Source organism: Mesoplodon densirostris, chromosome 2 (genome assembly GCF_025265405.1).
Source record: "Mesoplodon densirostris isolate mMesDen1 chromosome 2, mMesDen1 primary haplotype, whole genome shotgun sequence".
NCBI classification, from domain to species: domain Eukaryota; kingdom Metazoa; phylum Chordata; class Mammalia; order Artiodactyla; family Ziphiidae; genus Mesoplodon; species Mesoplodon densirostris.
Genome location: NC_082662.1, coordinates 143902141 through 143924569, shown reverse-complemented (window position 1 = coordinate 143924569; position 22429 = coordinate 143902141). Strand labels below are relative to the sequence as shown.

The window sequence follows — 22429 nt, the reverse complement described above, 5'->3', positions numbered from 1 at the left end:
GCCGACTCGTGGGGCTGATGGGATGGGCAGGCATGACCTCCTGTGCCCTCCGGCACTGTGCCTCCCTCCCCACACACACCTCTGCCCAGCTGCTAGTTAGTCCTCTCTTCCCTCTGTCTTAAGGAAAGAGGTTTTCTCCTTTTAAAAACCAACCTCGTCCCTTCCCACTTGCTCAGGAAACTCAGTCCCTCACTTACCCTCTCTCTGCCTTTAAAACCAACAATAAAAATGCCACTTTTGTCTGGTCCTCCTCCTAAGCAGAGCCTTCTTGCTTAGCCACCTGTGAGCCGCTTTTCAATCTCACAGCTCTTCTCAACCCAGCAGCATTTTCTCCACTTTCAGCCTCCGGGAGCTCTTGATGGACTCATCCAGCACCGCTAGAAGTCCTTCCTTCTCGGAACTCTCTCCCTGTCTTCGGTGCTCACCCTCCCTCCGGGACCAGCCTCTCCTGCAGGCTCATCCCCCCGCTTCCTTGGCCGCCTCCCCGGTACTCTCTTGTCCCACTGGCAGCACCATCACAGTGACCATCAAGTCCTTTCTCTCCATTCAGTCCCTAAGCTACCAAACTTCAACTTGAGTCCTTAGAACAGTGGTCCTAAATCAGACACGCCACACCCTCTACCCCAGTATTGGCTGCACCTCCTAACAAGCCCATCCTCTCAACAGTCCATTCTGCCTCCCCACCCATGACTCCGCTCTCTTTAGGGAGAGGAGTCAACTCTTCCTTTGAAGTGGCCCTGATGACAAGAGAGTGGTCATACATTCCCAGGGGTCTGAGGACATAGTCCCAAATGGCCTGCAGAAAGGTCAAAATGACTCTGGAGTCTTGGTTAAACCTCTGTGAACTTCTGCCAGACTGTATTTGCTTTCCTCTAGTGTTTCCTCCCTGAGCCCGGGAGTCAAGGAGGTACCGCTCCCGAGAGGCAGGTCCCAGGCCTGTTCTTCCGTGTCCAGCTGAGTCGCACCTCCTCTAGGACACCTTCCCCAGGAAACACCGTCTCTCTTTCCACCAACTACCACTGGCTTTAGGGCCTATACCATTTAGTTTGGTGTTTAATTAATTGCTTTGAGGCTGGGTCAACACCGTTAGCAGTTCCTTGAGGGCAGAGCCCACGGTCCCACCCTTTTTGTCTGTCCCTCCGGCACAGGGCCCTTGCTAAGGCCTTGACTGGACTAAAATCACAGGTTCCCTCTGAGGTCATGGGACACATTTCCAAACTCCCTCCAAGAAAGTCCCGCCCTGGAGACCCCACTTGTCCCCACTGTGTCCCTGGAGGCTGAGGTTAGCTCTCTTGCCCCCTCACCTCTACAGACAGAAGGATGGCACAGGGGTTCCAGCAAGCTGTCCCCGGGGTGCGGTGCCCGGGATCGAAACCAGTTAGCTCGTGGGGCCTTTCCAGTCACTTAATTGCATTTGGCTCCACACCTGAGGTTGAGGATTCCAACTGCTCCACAAATCCTCCTTAATTAAACCTCCTGAGGCCCCTGCCGAGTGGCAATAACTCAGCTCCTCTTCTACAGGCAAAAACGCCCTGGTGGCCTTCTTGGCTTAGGGCGGGCACTTTCTGGACCCAACCCATGGTCTCTGCAGCCTGCAGCAGCACAGCCTGCCTGGAGCAGCTGAGAGGGCGGTGGTGACAAGAAGCAGGGGCTGGAAGGACTTCTCTGCATTGTGCTAAAATGAGCAACCTGCAAATCAGATGCAAAACACCATGCAAATATGGCATATAGTAATTTGGAACCAATAGCTTTGGGCATTTTAGGCAATAAAATGCCAGCACTGTATGTGATCATATTTACTGCCTCGATTTTCCTTTTCTGATATTCCAAGTAAAACTGAAAGTGCAGTTACATAAGATATCGAGAGGGATGTGTTTCTCTCTTGTGAATGTCTAGGCACAGGGACAAGCTAGACATTACTGCTACCTATGTAAACACAGATGCTATTTCATCCACATCCCCTCTGGCAAACATTACTGAGCACCTACTGTGTGTAAAACACTAGGCTGGGCACTAAGAGCATGAAGAGCCATCAGTTGAGCTCAGTACAACAAACAAATCGATTAGGTGCCTATTACTAAACACTTACTAAATGCCACTTAACTAGTTGTGTGACCTTGGGTAAGTTAGTTTTCTCACTTGAAAATAAAGTAATGCAAACGTACTTCAGTGGGTAAGTAGTTAAACTGTAGCACACCCCTATCAGGGAACACTACTCATCAACAAAGGGGAACAAACTACTGATACAGGGGACAGCTTGAATGAATCTCAAGGAAACTATGCTGATAGAAAAGAAGCCAATAGCAAAAGACATAGATTGTATGATCCCATTTATATAACATCTGTGAAATAGCATGATCATAGAGATGGAGGGCAGATTAGAGGTTGCCAGGAGTTAGGGATGGGGGTGAGTAGCTATGAAAGTTAGCACCAGGGAGCCTTGTGATGGTGCAGTTAAGTATCTTGATTGTGGTGGTGGTTACACAAAGCTACACGCACACAAATGAAATTTGGATAAGCTCTATGAATTTTATCAACATCAGTTTCCTGGTTTTGATATTGAACCATAGCTTCATAAGATGTGAATGTTGGGGGAGGCTGGATGAAGGGTACTCGGGACTTCCCTTTACATTTCTTTGCACTTCCAGTGAATCTATACTTATTTTGAAACAAAACGTTTTTCTAAAAATAGGGTATATAGTACCCACAAGATGAGTTTATTCTTAAGGTTCAGTGAATTAATATAAAGCACTTAACATATCTAGCACACAGCAAGCCTTCATTACATGCTGTTGTTGCTGTTACTACTACCTGCCAGGCGCTGGGAGCACCAATGTGAGTAAGTCACGGTCTGTGTTCTCAAGGAGCTTCCAATCCAGCATGATAGGAAGACGCAGCAAAGACATGTTTAATACGGCATGCTGAGTGTGCTCAGTACATGGGAGGAGGTCTCTGGGCTTTGGGGAAGGTTTCCCGGGAAAGATGTCACCAGAGCTGAGTGTTGAAGTACAGGGAGAGTCAACCAGGTGAGGAGTGTATGAAGGGCACCCAGGCAGAAGGAACAGTCGAGCAAAGCTTACCGGTGTGGAGCAGCATGGGAAGGCCAAGAGGCAGTTGATTCTACTTGGGCATTTAGAAGGCAGAGAGTGGCAGGGTGAGAGGCTGCAAAATAGGCAGAAGCCACTCCAGGGAGGCTGTGTATGCCCCAAGAGCCCAGGCATCCTCCCTCTGGAGGTGAGGGTGAGGGGGCCACTGTCCGACACCCTCCTCAACCACCCTCGTTCTCTCCTCTGGATTCTCCAGGCCCTCCTGCTCCTGGGACCCAGAGAGCCTGATCTGTCACTCTGTCCTGGCACTGAATGAGGGACTCTAAGTATCTGAGAAAAGTGAGAGGCCCAGTACAGGCTCTGCAGAGCCCACGTAGACTGGCCTTAACGGCACAGGAGGTATATCTACACAAACCAAACTGCACATCACGTTCCACCCACCTCCTCCTTCCCACTCCATGTAGGGTTTTTTTGCTTTTTTTTTTTTTGGTACCACTCCTCCTTCCACTACTGTGGATAATCCAGAACTTGGGGCAGCCTCTTTTCTACAAGCATGTATATGCAATGGTGCAGAGAAGCACAGAAGTGGGGCCACAAGCACCAGGTTTGAGCTTAACTCTTTGTTGACCAGTCCCGTGGCTGCAAGCAAGCCACTAAACCTTTCTGAGCAGTAGTTTCCCCCACTGTGAAACGAGTGATCGTAACACATACCCCAGCTTCCTCATAAGGGTGGCTCAAAGGACATTAAAAAAAATCAAAACACCATGATATATGTGAAAGAGTTTTGTAGGTTGTTAAAAATTATTGCTATTGTTTCTGAAAGAACTATTGGTAAAGAGGAGTCTACACCTCTGATTGGAAAATCAGAGTAAATCTCCTTTGAAGCTGGGCAAAGTCCTTAGCTGGGGAAGGACAGTGAAGGGAAAGGAAAGGGGAGAGGAGAAGCAGCCCTGCTTCCTTCTACTGCAGAACACAGGCAAGGCAGTGGTCATCTGGTCACACTCTCAGCTTTTTCCATGAGATCCTTTTTTTTTTTTTTTTGCGGTACACAGGCCTCTCACTGCTGTGGTCTCTCCCGTTGCGGAGCACAGGCTCTGGACGCGCAGGCTCAGCGGCCATGGCTCACGGGCCCAGCCGCTCCGCGGCATGTGGGATCTTCCCGGACCGGAGCACGAACCCACGTCCCCTGCATCGGCAGGCGGACTCTCAACCACTGCACCACCAGGGAAGCCCGAGATCCTTTTTGTATTTAAAGACCTTTCACTAATTAATTCACTCCCCAAATATTTTTTGAATGCCTAATCTGTGCCGGTGTTACAACAGTGAACTAAACAGACAGTGTCTCTGCCCTCATGGGATCACAGCCTAGTGGCAGAGACGCACATTTATCTAATAAGCACACCCAATTATATAATTAGATATCATGATGTGTGTTATGAAGAAAGCATGTAGGGCATTATGAGAGTGTTTAACAGGGGGCTGATAAAATTCTGGAGGTACCCTGGGGAAGCTTTTTTAAAGAAGGGTTATTTGAGTTGAGATCTGAAAGCTAACTAGAATTGAGGGAGAAATATGGAATACGAAGAGTGATTAAGGGACAGGGAACAGCATGTGTGAAAACCATGAGGCAAAGAGCTTAGCAAACCATGGTAAGAAGCCAATGTGTAGAGTGTAGAGCATGAGAGTGGTGGGCGCACTGGGAATCATTGAAGAGTTTTGAGAGTATGGGAGACTGTGACCAGATCAGACTTGTGTCCTTAAAAGATCATTCTAGGGACTTCCCTGGTGGTGCAGTGGTTAAGAATCCACTTGCCAATGCAGGGGACATGGGTTCCATCCTTGGTCTGGGAAGATCCCACATGCCACGGACCAACTAAGCCCATGTGACACAACTACTGAGCCCGCATGCTGCAACGACTGAAGCCCGCGCCACAACTACTGAGTCTGCGTGCTGCAACTACTGAAGCCCGCACGCCCATGCTCCGCAACAAGAGAAGCCACCACAAGAAGCCCGTGCACCACAACAAAGAGTAGCCCCTGCTCACCACAACTAGAGAAAGCCCGCACACAGCAATGAAGACCCAATGCAGCCAAAAAAATAAATAATAAAAACACTTAAAAAAAAAAAAGAGCATTCTAGCAGCTATTTGGAGACTGAATTGGCAAGGGCAGATGTAGACACCCAAATCAGAAGGGGATTCCAGGGAGCAGGCGAGAGGTAAGGGCAGCCTGAAGTGGAGGCTGTGAGGATGGGAAGGAGTGGATGGACATGGATGCTGTTCCAGAGATCAGACAGGACCTGGGCATGGACTGGTTATAAGGGGGTAAGGGGAAGAGTTGACAATGACTCCAGTACACAGAACTAGCTTGAGGTGGTACCATTCAAACATCAGGCAATGCTGAAGGGGGATCAGGCAGCAGGTGGAGAGGCAGTGGAAGATTAGGAGAATCATGACTGTGTCTTTATATATGCCAAGTCTGAAGTTTCTTGAGACTCCCAACTTAGTCAACTAGGCAGGTGGACATAAGGATATGGAACTCAGAGGGAAAGATGCAGGCTAGAGGTGTACTTTTGGGTGTCACCTGCACGTGGCTGATAACAGAAGCCTTTCATGAGATGGCTTAGGGACGGCTATGCAGTCAGAAGAGAATTCCTTGAGCCAGACCATAAGCAATGCCAATGTTTAAAGATAGAGAAGGGAAGGATGAGTCAGCAAAGAAGACTTGGAATAACCAGAAAAGCCAGGAATATGGGGTCAGAGAAGCCGAGGGAAAAGAAGTGTCAGAAAGGAGTAAAAAATGCTTCTGAGAACTAAAAACTGTTTCCTGCACTTAGTGATATGGAAAGCTGTTTCAGTAGAGCGATGGGGGAGGAGGCCAGACTGAAGTGGGGCAGAGGAAGGAGTGGGAGGTGCAGAAGCGAAGACAGCTAGTAGAGCCAGCTCTTTCAAGAAATCTGGCCCCTAAGAAGAAAGGAGCTAAGGCGGCAGGCGGTGCAGTTGGACTTGAGGAAGGTTTCTGTTGTTGTTGAAGATGGGAGAAGCTTGAGCGTGGCGGGAAGGATGTTCCTGAGAAGACGAGAGGACAGGACCTGGGACACAAGTGGAGGAAGAACTGGGCTGCAATGGAAGTGCTGCCTCCTCTGCTCAGACAGGAGGGAAGGGGGAGACGACTGGTGCACAGGCAGCTGGGTCTGAGGCTTTGGCGAAACGAGTTGAGGGTGTTTTCCCGATGGCTTCGATTTCTCTGTGAAGTAGGAGGTGAGGTCCTCGGCTGAGAGTGAGGGCGTAGGTAGAGTTTTGGGGAGGGAGGTGCGAAACAGTCATGGTGGAGAGTCAGGAGGGAGATAACCACAGGAATGTGGTAGGAACACCAGGCACTTCTGAAGAGTAAGTTGGGTTGGTAATGGTGAATTTTTAGAGGTCCCAACCTGCCTCATTTTGTCTTTGTCTACCAGGTGTGTTGTCTGGATGCAGGCAGAAAGCAGCAGATAGAGTGATTAATCTGGAACTGGGATTTTGCCAGACCAGGGCAATAAAGACAGAGGGTCAGGAGAGTTTAGGATATTGGCAGGAGAGTTCTCAAAGTGATGGAACATGGAATTTATCTGGACTCAGACAAGTCAGAGGAAGGTCACGGACGGCAAGAAAGTGGAGGTGCCAATGGACCAAAGGATCTAGAACATAGGTCCCAATGGACCTACGTCCATATGGACCAAAGGTCTCAAAGAGGTTAAAAAACAGCTGTGTGGGAGTCTGAGATAACAAGCTGGGGAACCAGGACGTGGCGACCAGAAAGCAGGGTGCTTTATTAGGTGATTTCCAGGTGATGGCAAGATATAGGTTGTGACCTTGGGAGTGAGTGGCTGAGGCCGGGAAGCTGGTGAAGGGGCTGATGGGTCTCGGGGTAGACTGAGTTGCCCATCTAGTCATTGATCTCCCCCAAAACAATGGACAGACTTGGAAAGGGAAGGATGTCTATGGGCAGATGCCAAAGGCTTCACTGAACAAGAGGGTGGTTGGTGATGATAAGGGGGAAGCAGAAATGCAGCCTGACTTTTATGAGATTAGGGGAACAATGGTCTCTTAGAGAAATTACATTCCCTTGTACCTTAAGTATGTTCTCCAGAGTGAAAGGTCAGAAAAGAAAGTGGAAGGAGTCTTGAGAAGAGGGAATAGATATGGCGCACGGTCAGAAGTTAGGAGATGTATACCTAGTCCTAATGACACTTACATGCTGTGTGACCTTGGGCAAGTCCTTTCCCCTCCCTGGGCTTCAGATTTTGCATCAGTAAAGATAGGTTGGGGGAACTGGCTAACCTAAAGCTCCCCAATCGATGTTAGGGTGCCACAGATGGGTTACAGGTGTGCTGAGACATTGACCCCCCCCTTAGCCCTCGGGTCAGTCAGAGTCCCTGAACCGCTATCACTGTGTCTGTGTGCTATATTGTGAACAAGAGGGCGGGGTAGCGTGGGCCAGATACTCTCCAGGGCCCCAGCCGTCTCTGACGTTCTGTTTGCGCATCTCTGGCACTCAGTCTTGGAAGAGGCTGCGGGGAGGCTGATAGAAGAACAGACAGACTCCTGCTGCAGGCAGAAGTCCATCTGCTGGCAGAGATGGAAGCCAAGTTCCCAGCTCCCTCTTGCTCTCCTCGCCTCCCTCCCAGCACCAGCTGAGCGAGCTGTGATCCGCTGAGCTGCCCAGGTGAGGGGCAGGTGTCCCTCTTCTGTCTGGTGGCTGGGTGGTCGCTGGCAGCCCCCTCAAGCCTCAGCAGCAGCTTATGAAAATGGAGGAGCACTTCATCCACTTTCCAGTTCTAAAAACAGACTCACCATTTCTGAGGAGTCAGGCAGAATGTCTCATTGCACATGACCCAGACAGAGCCTTCACAATGCTGACCTTTCTCTTGGGGCCAGCCACTTCTCAGAGATCCATGGAAGATCCACTATGTGGCTGACCTTGGGCCACCCTCTCTCTGCCACTAGCCCTCCCTGGCCTCCCCCTCCACCTCCCATCAGATGCTATATGCTTAGAGAATGCACAGGCAACCTAACTGCACCCTAATCATAAAATATTAGGAAAGACCAGCACCTGGCCCAGAACTTTGTACACAGTAGATACTCAGCAAATATTTACTGAATAAATGAAGACTATTCTCGAATACTAACAAAAAGAAAACCCTACCAAGCCCACCAGAATTTTTTAAATTATTGATCACTTTGCTCCTATTTATTGGAGTAGATAAAAGATTACTTTTTAAATTCTTTAATATTTATTGGTGCCTACTATATGCCAAGTATTGAAGTGTGAGCTGGTTTCACTTCCACAACCCTGTGAAATGGGTATGTAAATCCCATTTTACAATAAGCAAACTGAGGCTCAAAAAGAGGTTAAGAGACATGTCCAAGGTCATAGAAGTGGTAGACAGCGGCCCCAGGATTCTAACCGAGATGTATCTAACTTTAAAAGATGGTGCTCTTTTTCAGCACACCGGGCTGCCTCTCTGCCTAAACAGAGACCAGGATGGAGACAGAAGCGAAGAAGGAGGCAGCGAAGTGTGGAAGACTGTGTGGCACACAGGTGAGGCTCCCTGCTGCCTTGCCCTGGGAAAGTGGTTTTGAGGTTGGGTAAGCTTTGCTGAAGAGAAGTGGAGAGGGTCAGGGCCTCGCTCATCTCTCTGCCTTTGATTGCTTGGCTGGTTCACCCACTGCCTATGCAATCTGGCATCCCGCTCAGCCACCGCCTAGCTTGGTTCTCTGAGCGTGTGAGAGGTCAAGACGTGGCAAAGACCTGTCCTGTGGATATACCACCCCTGTCCCCTCCCCACAAGGTGAGGAGACTACAGGTCCCAGCAGAGACCCTTGTTCTCAGGGCCCAGGGAGCCGGCAGGAGACGTCAGAAAACACGAGTGGTCTGAACTGCACGGATGAACACGGCTGTCAGCCCCCCACGCCTGCCCGCTGCTGCCTGACAGGTGAGCAGCTGTGCTCGGCATCTGTCTGTCCATCTGTCTCCAACTTAGGGGCCTGGAGAGAGCTGATGCTTCTCAGAGAGGGGAGGCCCTGGACCTGAAGCAGCTCCTTTACTGCAGATATTAATCAGCAGGGAATAGGAAGGGTGGGGAGGGAAGAAAAGTGTGCCTCTATCACCATCCCAAACTTGAACGTCCTCCCCACTGTCAAGCCCCCCTCACTCCCCCTGCCACCGACTAGCTCCCCTAGCTCTGCCTGCCAAGCTCTGCAAATTACCACACATGCCAATAAGTCATTAGAAACCAGAACGGCAAATGTGTGGTTGCCATGGAGACCAACACCGGGAGATGGCAGCCCTGGGGGCCGGCCAGTGGCTCAGGTGTGCTGTGGGGGAGAGCTGGGTAGGCCAAAACGCCTGGCAGAGGGGAGGTAAGGCACTAGCGGAGTGCTGACTTCAGGTGGGGCACCAGGCTCTGCCACCTCTGCTTCCCCCTCCCCCAAGGCCCTGTGTGCTACAAGAGGGCAGGTGCAGCAGGGCCAGCGGGCCAAGCCCCCTCCCTTCATAGAACTGCATCTCTGTCCAGAGGAGGTGGCTGTGACCAAGCCCACCTGGGGACCAGCCCCAGGGTGAGGGAGGCTGACAGCCTTGAGCAACCTGAGCTGCTGGCCTATGTCTAGAGGAAGAAGCCCCTAAGTTAGGGGCTGAGGGCAGGACCAGCACTCAACCACTTTCTCCCATATTCTTGAACGTCGAACTCACTTGTGCTTCTGACCAGTGCTGAGCATAGCACCCAGCTCTTTGTAGGTAAAAGCACACACGTATTTGCTGCAGATGGATAAGCGGATGAGAGGACGAACGCGGGTAAGCACCCGAGATCTGACAGGACAGGAGCAGGCCCTGGACTAAGTCTACCAGTTCAGTGTGACCTCTGACAAAGCCACTTCTCTCTGGGCCTCGGTTTCATCGTGGCGAAAATAAACAGATTGTGTTTCAGACACAGTGTATTTCAACCTGGTTCTTCAGAGCCTCGGAGTTCTGAAAGCGATTCCTCCAGGGTCACGGGCAGGAGGAGGCCAAGTAGTGGGGTTCTGGTCCACTGGCTTTGCTTCAACTACAGCACCCTGTATTAATTTCCTGTTGTTGAGGTAACATACTTCCACAAATTTAGTGGCTTAAAGCAACATAAATTTATTACCTACAGTTTGAAAGGTCAGAAGTCCAAAATGGGTCTCACTGGGCTAAAATCAAGGTGTTCGCAGGTGTGTGTTCCTCCGTGGAGACTCCAAGGGAGAATCTGTTTCCCTGCCTCTTCCAGCTTCTAGAGGCTGCCGCACTCCTTGGCTCGCAGCCCCTTCCATCTTCAAAGCCAGCAACGGCCAGTCAAGTCTTTCTCATCACTCCGACACTGACTTCTGCCTCCCTCTTCTACATTTAAAGGACTCTTGTGATTACATTGGGCCCAGGTGGATAATCCAGGATAATCTCTTTATTTTAAGGTCAGCTGATTCGCAACCTTAATTCCCTTTGCCCTGTAACATAATAAATTTACAAGTTCTGGGGATTAGGAGGTGAGCATCTTTGGGAGGCCATTATTCTGCCTACCACACCTATAGCTTTGTCTTGAAATATGGATCAATTTCTAGAAATGTTTGAAAGCCACATGACCAGAGGACTCAGTTGCCATCAGTTTTAAATGCTTTGGCCTGGACTCCTCCTTCCCTCCCTGGAGGATCCTTACAAGGAAATTCAGAGGAACTCTGGGGTCTGCCCACTGAGTGTGAATGCTCGCAGGCTTAGGCTGTCCTGGTGCGGTGTGCAGAGAGGTGGGTCTCTGTGTCCACCAGAAAAGAGGTCTCCAGGGAGGAAAGCATGAGGGCTGTTGTGGAGACCCCACCAGTCTCAATTTTCTCCTCTCCCCTCCCTCTGTACCCATATATTCAGATTACCCTGCAGTCATCTGTTCTTGTTTTTACTTCCAGGTAAGGTCAGATGGAGCTAGCTGTGTGTGCATGTGCATCCATGCATGCATGTGAATGAGCTTCCCCCATCAGAGTGGGTGATCCCTGAGGCCATGTCCTTGTTTTCCTTTGCTCCCCATTACCTGTCCCCATCCATTGGCACTGCACCTGGTGCAAAAGGTGTACTGATTTGACAGTAAAAAAACTGAGACAGTGGCCCTTCTTCCCACATCATGACCTTCAACACTGTCCCTTCCTAAATCCATCCAGAGGAGCCCCCAGATTATTTGTAATAAACTCCAGAAACAGTACCCAAGTTCAGAAGGCACAGGTTTTAGAATCTTCCTGCTAGCACATTTCTAGGCCCACAGTGATCAACACTTGCCCCTGGGGGAGATAGTGGCCTCGCGTTCTCCTCCCACATAGCATAACCTCTGTTCTCACCTCTGCAAGATACTCTCTGCTGACTGCCTGGAACCCAGTGGGGTTGAATAACCAGATTCTTATGAGAAAGGTGCCCTAAGTATTAATCACAGCCCTAGTGTTTTATGATTTTATGCAAATTACTCACCCTCTCTCAGCCCTTTTTTCCCCCTTGGTATAAACCATTCCCATTCCTACTTCTATCATATGTCCCAAGGGATCCTGGAGAAGAAATGTGATGCAGGAGGGGAAAGCTATTCTTTGGAGGTACGGCCCTGGGGAGATTGAGGAGAAAAGGAACTAATATTTACTGAGCTTCTACTTTGTAGCAGGCACTGTACGCAGATTAGCTCATTTAATGGGGTGGTTGAGAACCAGGGCTCTGGAGTCAGAAAGATGTGGGGCTGAATTCTGGCTCTGCCACTTGCTGGCCTCGGGCAAGTTACTTAATGTTTCTCAGCTTTGGTTTCCTCAATGGTAAAATGGGGGAAAATAATATCTACTGCACAGCGTTCTGTGGATTAAGTGAGATAAATGCAGTAACGCTTTTGGCACATCATAAACACTCAACAACTTAGCTCTTATCATTAGCAACCCTATGAAGTGAGTGCTATTAACCCAGATGTATAGGTGAGGAAACTGAGGCTCAGAGAACCTAAGAAACCGCCCAAGGGCGTAAGGTTACAGGAGGGACTCTAACCAGCTCTGATTCTAGCTCCTCTGGATTGCAGGCGAGCCCAGGCTCAGGCCTGCATCGTGGAGGTGGCTGTGCCGGGGAGCCTCGGGGGATAGAGCTGGTGGGCCTTCCTTCCTCAGGCTGCTGAGGGCCCAGCAGAGGGAGCGCAGACCGTGGAGCAGAACACTTAGCCCTTGTGACTCTCGGCTCCGGCTCTCTGGCTGGGGGCCGGGACGGCCCCACCAACGCTCCCACTCCACCTCAGGGCAGTCTCTCTCCACACTCCAGAAGGAAGCCCAACCCCCAGGACCCAGGCGGCCTCTCTAGGGGAAAGAGAGACTCACCCCTCATGGGGGATGGATGCTCTTTTGGACAGAATTTCATTTCCATTTTGCCATACACGAAACTAATTGGAATGTTCTAGGAGTAACCTACCAAAGAGGAGCTCAGGCAGTGAGAGGAAGGGAGAAGAGAACCTGGCTGCAGACAGGGTAGAGAAATGGAGCTCAAGGGAATTCCAGAGAACTGGGCCCCAGACAACAGGGGGCTGAGTGGGGGCTGGTGGATGGCACCAGATTAGAAGAGAGCACATCTATGAAAACAACTCGAGAGCTGGAAATGGGACCTGAGAAGAGCAAGAGGGCTTCAAAGGACAGAGATCAGCTAGCTCTGCAAAGGAGAGGCCCAGAGTACTGGCCAACGGTTTCCATTCTCTAAAGGGCTGCTCTCCTGTTTCCTGGGAGAATAAAGGGGACACGAGAAACCTGGGTGATGGGGAAGGGGCTGCTCCAGAGACAAAGTGCCTGCCCTCGGCAGCTTACTCACCTGCTGCCTTACTCCCACCAACGTGCCCTCCCCTGGCCTGGCCACTCTTCCCCACACCCACAAGCTCCCCTTCTGAGAATCCTCCCCTCTGCAGATCCAAACCCCACCCGGTTTTCAAGGCCCAAATCAGCTGCACCTCCTCGGGGAAACGTTCCCTATATACTCCCACACAGAGCTCACAGTTCTGATAACATTTATAGTCTAAATCACACAGTTTAGCACTTGGTTTTAAATACTGTCTGGTATTATTCCCTCCTTATTTCTTGTGAGTATAAGTTTTGCCTTTCCAGCTGATTGGTAGGTTTCCTTACCAGTAACGAGTGCGTCTTATGCTTCTTTTTATTCCCCCCTATCCACCCCAACCCCCCACCCCCACTGCCTAGGAGGCAGTGCCCATCATGTGAGGACTTGGTGGGTCAATACTGATTGACTAAATTAGCTTCAATGCCTGGAAAACTTCTTGACCAGCCACCTAAGTAAAACGCAGAAATGGATGGCCCAAACCCTGGGGTTTTAAAAGGTCAGATCATATCTCCCCTGCCCTAAACCCTGCAAAGCCTCATCTTACTCTGAGGAAACAAACTCCTCACCCCAGCTCCAGGCTCTCCAAGATCTGGCCTCCTCAAACCCACCAGGCACAGCCCTGCCTCTGACCCCTTGCACCTGCAGTTTCCTCTGCCAGGCGTGCCCTTACCATCTGCCTCCACTTCATCTTTGCTCATGTCATCTTCTCAGCGAGGTTTCCCTGTACAAAGCTACAAAGTATCCTCTTCCTAACAATACACACTTATCCCCCTTCCTGGCTTTATTTTTCTTTTTAGCACTTGCCACTTTCTAATGCACAGTTGACACTTGAACGAGGTTGGGGATCGGGGCACTGACCCTCTCTCTGCACAGCTGAAAATCTGCATATAATTTACAGTCGGCCCACTATATTTGCGGTTCCTCCGTATCCACAGATTAAACCAAGTGTCATGTAGTGCTGCAGTATTTACTATTGGAAAAAAAACCCACGCAGTTGAAACCCGTGTTGTTCAAGGGTCAACTGTACTATTTACTCTGTCCTCAGACAATAAAGTATAAGCTCTAGAGATCTCTGGTTGCTCATTGTTATCTATACGCCCAGTGCCTGGCACAGATGCTTCATAAATACTTGTTGAATGAAGAGACCCCAGCCCCACCCTGGGTCTGAGATGGCCACGGCACAGTTGTGCTCACAGATGGGCAATGGACAGGAAATTCTGTAGGTTCCCCCTAGATGTGGGATTCCACCATTTCACCCCTGGGCCAGCTCTGGGGAAACACTTTGAGGTTCGGAGGCCTGGAGCTGTGTGAGCCCCAGTGACCTTCATCCCATTGGGAGGTCTGTCCAAGAAGTAGGAGGTGAGGGGGCAGGGGTGACTGCCAGGCAAGGTAAAATGTCAAGTCCCTCCCCTCCGTGTGCACAGCTTTTAGGTTCCTAGCGTGCCGGACAGCCAGCATTCTGTGGTCTCTCCGTCTCCTGGGCATCACAACCCCTGCCCTCCCAGGCCAAAGACAGATACTTTCGTCACCTGCCTCTGATGCTCATTCTGAGAACGCTTTGTAAAGGAACACGACCTTCCCTGACTTTCTTCTCTGCTCGCCCCTTTCTTCCCCATGCCCCACCCCCGCCCCGCGGTAGCATGAGGGAAGACAGACCCGCCTTTCCTGGGGGACCTATGCTGGTTGCCTAATAATTGCTGCCCCTTCTTCCACATGTTTGCTCCTGAAGAATCTGTCCCGTGAGATGTTTGTAAATAGGAACAATTGTACTTGTTCTTCCCAAGACACAGGATTCTCCCTTGTTAGAGACACCCCACTGACAATGCTAATCTCAAGCTTTCCCCACCTCCCTCCGCCTCATCTGGGGTCTGCAGTCCACCCTCCCAGAAGTCACTGGGACATCAGTCACTGGGAGAAGACATCTCCCATAAGTCACTTGTGCATTGGTTCCACTACTGTGGCCCTGCAGACTGACTCTTAGGGTCCAGCTTCTCTGAGGCCACTAGCTCCATGTGGCTTCCGAGGCATTTAGCTGAGGCAGAGGAAACAATGTTGGTTCTCCAGGAGCTGTGGCCTCTGGGAGGAAAAAGAAGGGAAACCCTCTCTGAAGGTCCCAAAAGTGGAACAGGCAGCCCCTGGCTTGGACAGGACTTGGTGAGCTTCTTACTGTAGGGGGGTGGGAGAATGGGCAGGATGCCCCCAGAGCACACTCCAGGCCCAAGGGACACTGGATTCTGGGGGCATGAAGGAGAGGAGCCCACCGGTCAGAAAGAAGGTTAAGTCCTCCCTCGGTTTTTTTCTAGCTACATGTCCTTGAGCAAGTTATTGAACCTCTCTGAGCCTCAGTTTCCTCATGTTTAAATTAGAGATAATAAGAGGACCTACCTAATGGGGTATTTTTTTATTTTTCATTATTTATTTATTTATTTATTTTTTTGCGCTACGCGGGCCTCTCCCGTTGCAGAGCACAGGCTCCGGACGCACAGGCTCAGCAGCCATGGCTCATGGGCCCAGCCGCTCCGCAGCATGTGGGATCTTCCCAGACCGGGGCACGAACCCATGTCTCCTGCATCGGCAAGTGGACTCTCAACCACTGCACCACCAGGGAAGCCCCTAATGGGGTATTTTTTGAGGACTTAATGGGAAAATGTAGGTAAAGCACATAGACAGTGCCTGGCACATGGTAAGTGCTCAATAAATGCCAGCTGCTATAATTAGTGCCATTACAATGTGCCAGGTGGAGGCTGAATAACAGTTAGTGCCCCAGGAACCCTCTGCCTGCTCTTCGTCTTGTAATTCACTTCAAGACCATCGAATGCTGAGCAGCAGGGAAGGTGTGGGTGGAAGAAATGTACAGAGAGAAACTGAATTCTAAACCAAGCCTGGGTCAACTCACCTCCTAAAAGGCAGGTCCCTCAGGCCAAGGTTTCTCCTGGGTCCCCAGGAAGCGCAAGAAGCCAGAGAACAAGGGCCATGGCAGCTCTGGGTTTGGAGCAGAGACTGCTCAATGCTGGCTTAGAACATTTAGGAGGCCAAGGTCATGAGACCAATCCCAGCAGGGATGTACCAGGTCCCCTGCCCAAAGGCCAAATGCTTTAGGCTGTAGAGTGTGGGGATGTTCTGGGCAACCTGCCAGCCCCACTGGAAGCTCAGCTCTGAGCACCAGGAACAAAGAGGCTGAGGTAGGATGTGTCCGAGATGCTCCTGGTATCTATAGAAGGCAACACACACACAACACAGCCTCTTTCCACACACGATTCCTGGGCCCCAGGGATTCCAGGCCCACCACCTCTGCCTGGTTGACTCCTTTTCAAGGCTTGCCCCAATATCATGTCCTTTGATGACCATTTCCTAATCTGCCGACAGAGACAGTCACCTCTTTATCTGCTTATCCCTATATTATAGCACTTGTTTCATTATTTTAAGACTGACTCCCCCTTTTAAGAATAATATTTATCTGGCACTTACTAAACTCAGTGCATGTATTAACTCATTTAATCGTCACAACAACTCTATGAAGTAGGTACTAGTATTATTCCATTCATAGATGAGGAAACCGAGGCACAGAGACGTTACATAACCTGCCCAACGTCACCCGGCTAGAAGTGGTGGATTTGAGCCGCAGCTGTGTGGCTCTAGAATCTGTACTCTTACTGTCGACTCCTAGAAGGCAGGGGCAACACCTGATTTCTCTCTGTCCCTAGCACCTAGCACAGGGCTGAACGCACAATAGGTACTTAGAAAAGATAGGCTGACTGAGTAAGCACGCGCCTGCATAAGGCTAACATGGTGAATGTTCCAGCCTCTGTGCTGCGGGACAGAGAGACCAAGGCCCTCCGGAAAGCATCAGATAAAGGCATCCTTCTTATTCACCCTCTCTTAGCAATCCCACCGCACACTGCTGTCTGTCCTGCCCGTTGTGTCTTTTTGTGCATGTCTCCTGCCTTCTGGTTTTTGTTTCTGTTTATCTCCTGCCTTTTTCTGTTCCTAGGTCACTCTCCCCCTTTCCTGTCCCACCCAGCCTCCATCCATTGTCCCTGTCCTTCTCTGTAGTTCTTGCAGGCTTGAAAGCCTCCCACCCCCATTCTTTGCCTTGGAGCTTTTCTAGAATCCAGACTTGCCCAAGGAGGCTGAGAACACCAATAACGTTGACTCATTAGACTGGCCATGGACCAAGCTCCTACACACTGACCTTGAATGGAAATGGCAATTTCTCATCAACTCTACTTAGATGCTGTGTGTGTGTGTGAGAGACTGCTTGCCTAGTTTGTCACAGACCTGTGTGGGATCAGGAAGATCCACTGCCCTCCCTGCCTCCTCTCCCAAGGTCCCAACTCCTCCAGGAAGCCTTCCCGGATCCCATGAGAAAGCTTATTCATGCAATCATTCATCAAATCCTTATATATTTTAATATTCTGAGGAGACAAGGCATGCTCCTGAAAAATTTGGTTAAAATGTAACCTTCAGATAACTGTATAAGTTACCAGATGTCACAGACATAGGGGCCAAGTAAACTGCAGATAATCAGTGATTTCAATACGGAGACCTCTGTGACCTGGGACAAGTGGTTTACCTTCTCTGGTCCTCAATTTCCTCAGCTATAAAGCAGATGATAATCCAGAATTTAGAAGGTTATTAGGAGGATTGAATGAGATAATTTCTGTAAAGCTCCTGACAGACTGGTGCTTATAGGTACTCAAAAACAAATATGTTTCTTTCTCCCTTCTCCATCTAAAGCACTGGCCTTCTACTCAGCCCTCCCAGATAAATGGTAAGATATGAACTGGTCCATCCTTTGAGGTCAGAAATGTCTTAAGGACAGGATGACCCTGGGTCTGTAAGCTTTGCAGTACCTGGTTTACTGTAAGAAGATGGGCCTGTCATGTAAGAGGCCACTCAGTATGATAAAGATGACAATTTACTAGGATTGTTCACACGCATCCCCCACTGACCCCACAAGTAGTGGGTCTTTGAAACACCCTGGTGAGCACAGACCTAATCAGCTGGGAAGTCCAGATACAACTTTGGCTCTTCCCTGAGATATAAAGGTTTGTTTAATTGCTGTATCCTCAGCTCCTAAAATAGTGCTAAGCACAGAGCAGATGCTCAATAAGTTGTTGAATGAATGAATTTTTTTTAAAAGCAATGGATTTCCTTTCCCCTTTCTAATAATAATAATTAAAAAAAGAGGGTAGGTAGGAGGGGCAAGTGGTAAGGTACAGGAGTCATGCAGGGGGAATGCAGCTGCCAGGCCCTCCACCCAGGCTCCTCCTCTGCAAAGGGGGTACAGCAAAGCTAACAGTGCATGTGTTCCCACCATCAGGATGCTCGGGAGCCAGGAGCCAAGTGCACACGCCTGGCTTGAGGTTGAAGCGGCAGTTTATAGAAGAGACGGGGCAAAGGTGGAGACAGACCTGCAAAGGAGGGAGGGAGAAGTCTGGGGAGAGGACGAGGGTGAGAGAAGAGTGAGAGCAGTCTGAGGGAAAAGGAGAGGAAGAGATGCTTGAGGGGGACGTGAAGAGTGAAGGAGAAAGAGAGGAGGAGGAAGGAGGGGGGGAGGCACAGGAAATAAAGAATGGGGAGTGGAGAGGAATGGTGGAGAGTTACAGCCTGGGTGGAATTCGTCTTAGCACACCTCTGAGTTCCCCCTGCCATTCAGTGTCTTCTCTGGGTTGGGCTGTGCAGGGGGAGGCTGTAGATTTGGGGGTGCTCCTAGATGCCAGGTGTCTGCCAGACTCTGGGCAGGTCTCAATCCCTGAAGCCTGAGGCCTTTAGTTCCATCCTTTCCAAATAATGAGGTCTCATCCCAGGTCTAGAGGGACAACCCCTTCCCACCCCGCATGGGAAGGAGGAGACTCTGTGAGCCAAGCCCAGGGGAAGGAAAGTGGTCTAGAAGGCTCAGACCCCTAGCTGTGTTCTCTTTCCGTCTTCTCCCCATAAGGACACCTGGCCAGCCAGGAAAGTGGGTCAGGCCACCCACATGTGACTTTTTTCTAATAACAGCAGGGCCCACAGGCAAGGGGGCCCCAGTGCTCTGTACACAGCCCTGCCCATCCCGTGCCCAGTGCTCTTGTTGGAGGGACCTTTAAGGAGCAGTGGGCAGTGGGAGGGGATCCCTGCCTTCTCATTCAGGAAGAGGACATGGGCCAGAGCCCACCCCAAGCTGGCAGGGAAGGGGGAGCCTGCCGTCTGCCAGGGTGCATGATAAGACCCAGATCGCCCCATGATGATGACCAAGCTGGCAGGGAGCCGCCTCTACTCCCCTTCTGGGGTCTTCAAGTAGAGGGCCCGACGGGTCCATTTCTGGCAACTGAGCGCTGCGCCCAGCCCACCCCCTCCAGACCCTGCAAGGTGCCCTATTAGAAGCTGCGTTGGTTCCAGCAGACCGGAGCTGCGGCAGCCTGAAGAACAGAGCACAAAGCCCAGCTGACACCCTCCTTCCTGTTCCTTTGATGGGGAAGGAAGGACAAGGACAGAGGGGGAGCGCCGCAATAACCCTAGGGCCCACCCTCTGGGTCCAGGTCTCCCGCACCTCTTTATTAGCTTCTCAGCTCAGCCCTAATGGGGCTCAGGTTCCCCTCACCCGGCGGCTCCCCGCTGGCTGGGCCGCCGGAGCCAGCGCCGCCCTTCGCCTGCAGGACAGACGCACCACCTGTGGCTGGCCAACCCCTCCCGTCGGCTGGGTGCCGCGGTGGGCCCCGAGCTGGCCTTCCACTCCCGGGGCTCGCAGGCTGAGCCCGGGGCCCGCAGGCTGAACCCTAGGCCAGCCCATCCCCCACTCCGAATGTCCCAGCCCAGGCTGTGCACAGACCCCTGCCGCCCGGGAAGAAGCAGGCTCCGGGTTCCAGATACTTCGGACGGACGCCAAGGCCACCTTGGACACCCAAGCTCCAAGGAAGGGAAAGTCCCCGGGCTCTGGAGCGCTTCCCCTGGCGAGTCCGCCCCTGTCACGCCCTCCCTAACCTCTGCCACCTCGCGGCTCCGCGACATCTCAGGGCCCCGCTCTGCCCAGCAACAGTTTGGGGCGGTTCGGGCCTCTCCGGTGGATTCAGGCCCGGACGCCCCCTCCTCGGGTCCAGCCTGCGCAGTCGGCAACCGTCTTTCCAGTCTCCAGCCCTCCTTCCCTCTGCCCTCGCGGCCGCCTCCCCGCCCGACTCCCCGGCTCCCTTACGGGCGTCGCGGCAGAAGCCCGCCCCTCCCCTAGCGCCCGCCCGGCCCAAGCGGCCCCCCGCCTGCGCGCCCGGGGTCGCGAGCCGCACACTCACCCCCGGCCGCCGGCCGCCGCCTGCGCCTCCGCGCACCGCTCCGCTCCGGCCCGGGCTGGGCTGAGGAAGACCAGTCCGCCCCTCCCTCCGCGCGCCGCTCGCGCAGGCCGGGGTGGGGTCGCGGGCGTTTCCCTGCCGCGGAGTTTTCCTGGGAGTGGTCCCGGGGCAGATCAACCACCTTCCCACCCGCGCCGCGCCCGCGCGTTCGGCGGGAGGCTGGCGACCGAGATCGAGCGCTCCTTCCGCTCGCCGCCCGTTCGCTAGTGCAGCGAGCAGGCCTCCGCGGCGCCTCGCGCCCCTCCCCCCGGCTTCTCGCTCGCTGCTCCGCCGCTCTCCCAACCTCCCCAGCCCACTCCGGTCGCCTTCTCCTAGTCTGCCTGCCACGCCATCCCCCACCCCCTCCAGTCCCGCTGCCATTTTAACTCCAGAGTGCCCAGAGGCCCCTTTCCCTAACACACACACACCAGAGGGAGGGGTTGGGTGGGGCCAGATGCTGAGGCTTGAGCGTCTGGGGCCGTGGTGTTCTTGTGCTTTTACACGCAAGGCTGAAAGAGGAAGGGAGCACAGCGCGTGGATCTGAGAGGGGAAAGGGAACGGCTCTTCTGATATTGCTTCTTACTCCCTTGTAAAGGCCAGGAGGACGGAGGAGAAATTCAGCAGCTTTTAGAGCACAGGTGCAACTCATAAGCATAGCATTTTTGCTTTGCGTGGTGTTATCCTCCCCCAAGTTAACAGCGGACTAAGGAATGCAGAGTGGGTTAGAATTTGTCCATGGGTACGGGTACCACGCATCCTAAAGAATGGTATGGAATATCCACCCCACCCCCACCAGTTCTCATGCCCTTCCAGCATTGCCCCCTGAAATGGGCAGCTCTGGCTTTCTGGAAGATTCCACCCTGGCTCTTGGCAAAGATATCAATCTCCATAGGTGTTAGGCAGGAACTGGCAAGCCCACTCAGGGGCTTGGCTTTGGGGGATGCCCCTCTTGCAGGCTGGACGTTGTGAACGCTGGGAAAGGAGAGCAGGATGCTGAAGGCAGGTGCTGGGCTGCTACCTGGTGGCTTAGAAAGGCTAGGACACCGCCACTGGTCGGTGCTTAGGAGAGTGCGTCTCCTGCTGGAGCCAACTGCCTGAGGCCCATGCCTTCGTGGAGCCTTGAACCTGGACCACTCAAAATGGACGTGACAAGCTCAGGTCCATGACAGGCCACACCCTACTGGTTCTGGTTCTGACCAGAGCCTGCAGAAGCAACCATAGGGGAGTAGGTGGGGGTGGAGCCCAAGGGATGGGGAGTCCTGCCAGGAGTGGCATCTGGTCTGCCTTCCTTCATCCAGGGCTTTCGCTCAATGCCTCCTGTGAGCTGAGCTTCAGAGAGAACAGGGACAGAGCTTTCTGGCTCTGTCTTCTCCAAGGGCACAGCCGGTGGTAACTCCATGCTTGGAGGCTTTTATCAAATCGGCTTGAAGGTCTGTGTGTTCTGTATGCACAGAGGGGGTTCTCACCTTCATGTATTCAATAAGCACATATTAAGTTCTCATTGTACCTCCTAAACCACTCCCATGCCCCCACCCTCCACCCCTGCTGTGGGGTGTAATGGCCTCAAGGAGCTTAGAGGGACAAGTTGGAACTATATGAAACACATTTTAACATTTCAAGGCAAAGGAAGTGCCGTAGAAATACAGAAAGAAAAGGCTGTTATAGGTTAGGGTTATTCATGAAAGCTTTTACGGAGGAGTTGAGCTTCAGGCTGAGCCCAGATGGAGGGACAGGTAAAACTGGCAGAGAAAACAGGGACTAGCAAATGCAGAAAGCAGGAAAGTGGAGACCAGCAGAGCAGAACGGATTGCCTGGTAGGTAGGGGGCAAGGGAGGGAATTTATAGAGCTACGATTGGATGCCAGGCCTTTTCCCACATCTCCCTCATTTTATCCTCTGAGTTGACTCTTACCCCATTTAACAGACAGGAGAATGGAGGCTCAGAGAGTTTAAGATCTACAGGCATAATCTGAACCCTGCTGGTTCCTAAGTGGCAGACCCTGTAAGACACATAAGGGATAAGGGAATTGTATCATCTTTGGGCAGAGAACTAGGTAGGGAGTGTGGCCCCAGAGCAGTGGTCCTCAGGCTTAAGCATCATCTAGAGCGTGGGAACAAATGCAGACTCACAGGTCCTACCCCAAAGTCAGATTCTGCAGGAATCTACAGTTTGACAAACTCTCTATGTAATTCTGATTCAAGT

The 22429-nt window shown here is 51.8% G+C and overlaps 1 protein-coding gene across 2 annotated transcripts in view; it reads right to left on the bottom strand.

Annotated features, from left to right (window-relative positions):
* Positions 1-20453, bottom strand: part of LRRN2 (leucine rich repeat neuronal 2) — a 64001-nt gene extending 43548 nt beyond the window's left edge. For both annotated transcript variants that reach the window (XM_060088445.1, XM_060088444.1), the window contains exon 1: positions 20192-20453. The gene's annotated coding sequence lies outside the window, so the exon portion shown is untranslated. The remainder of the gene's footprint in view (positions 1-20191) is intronic.
* Positions 20454-22429: the final 1976 nt, after the last annotated feature.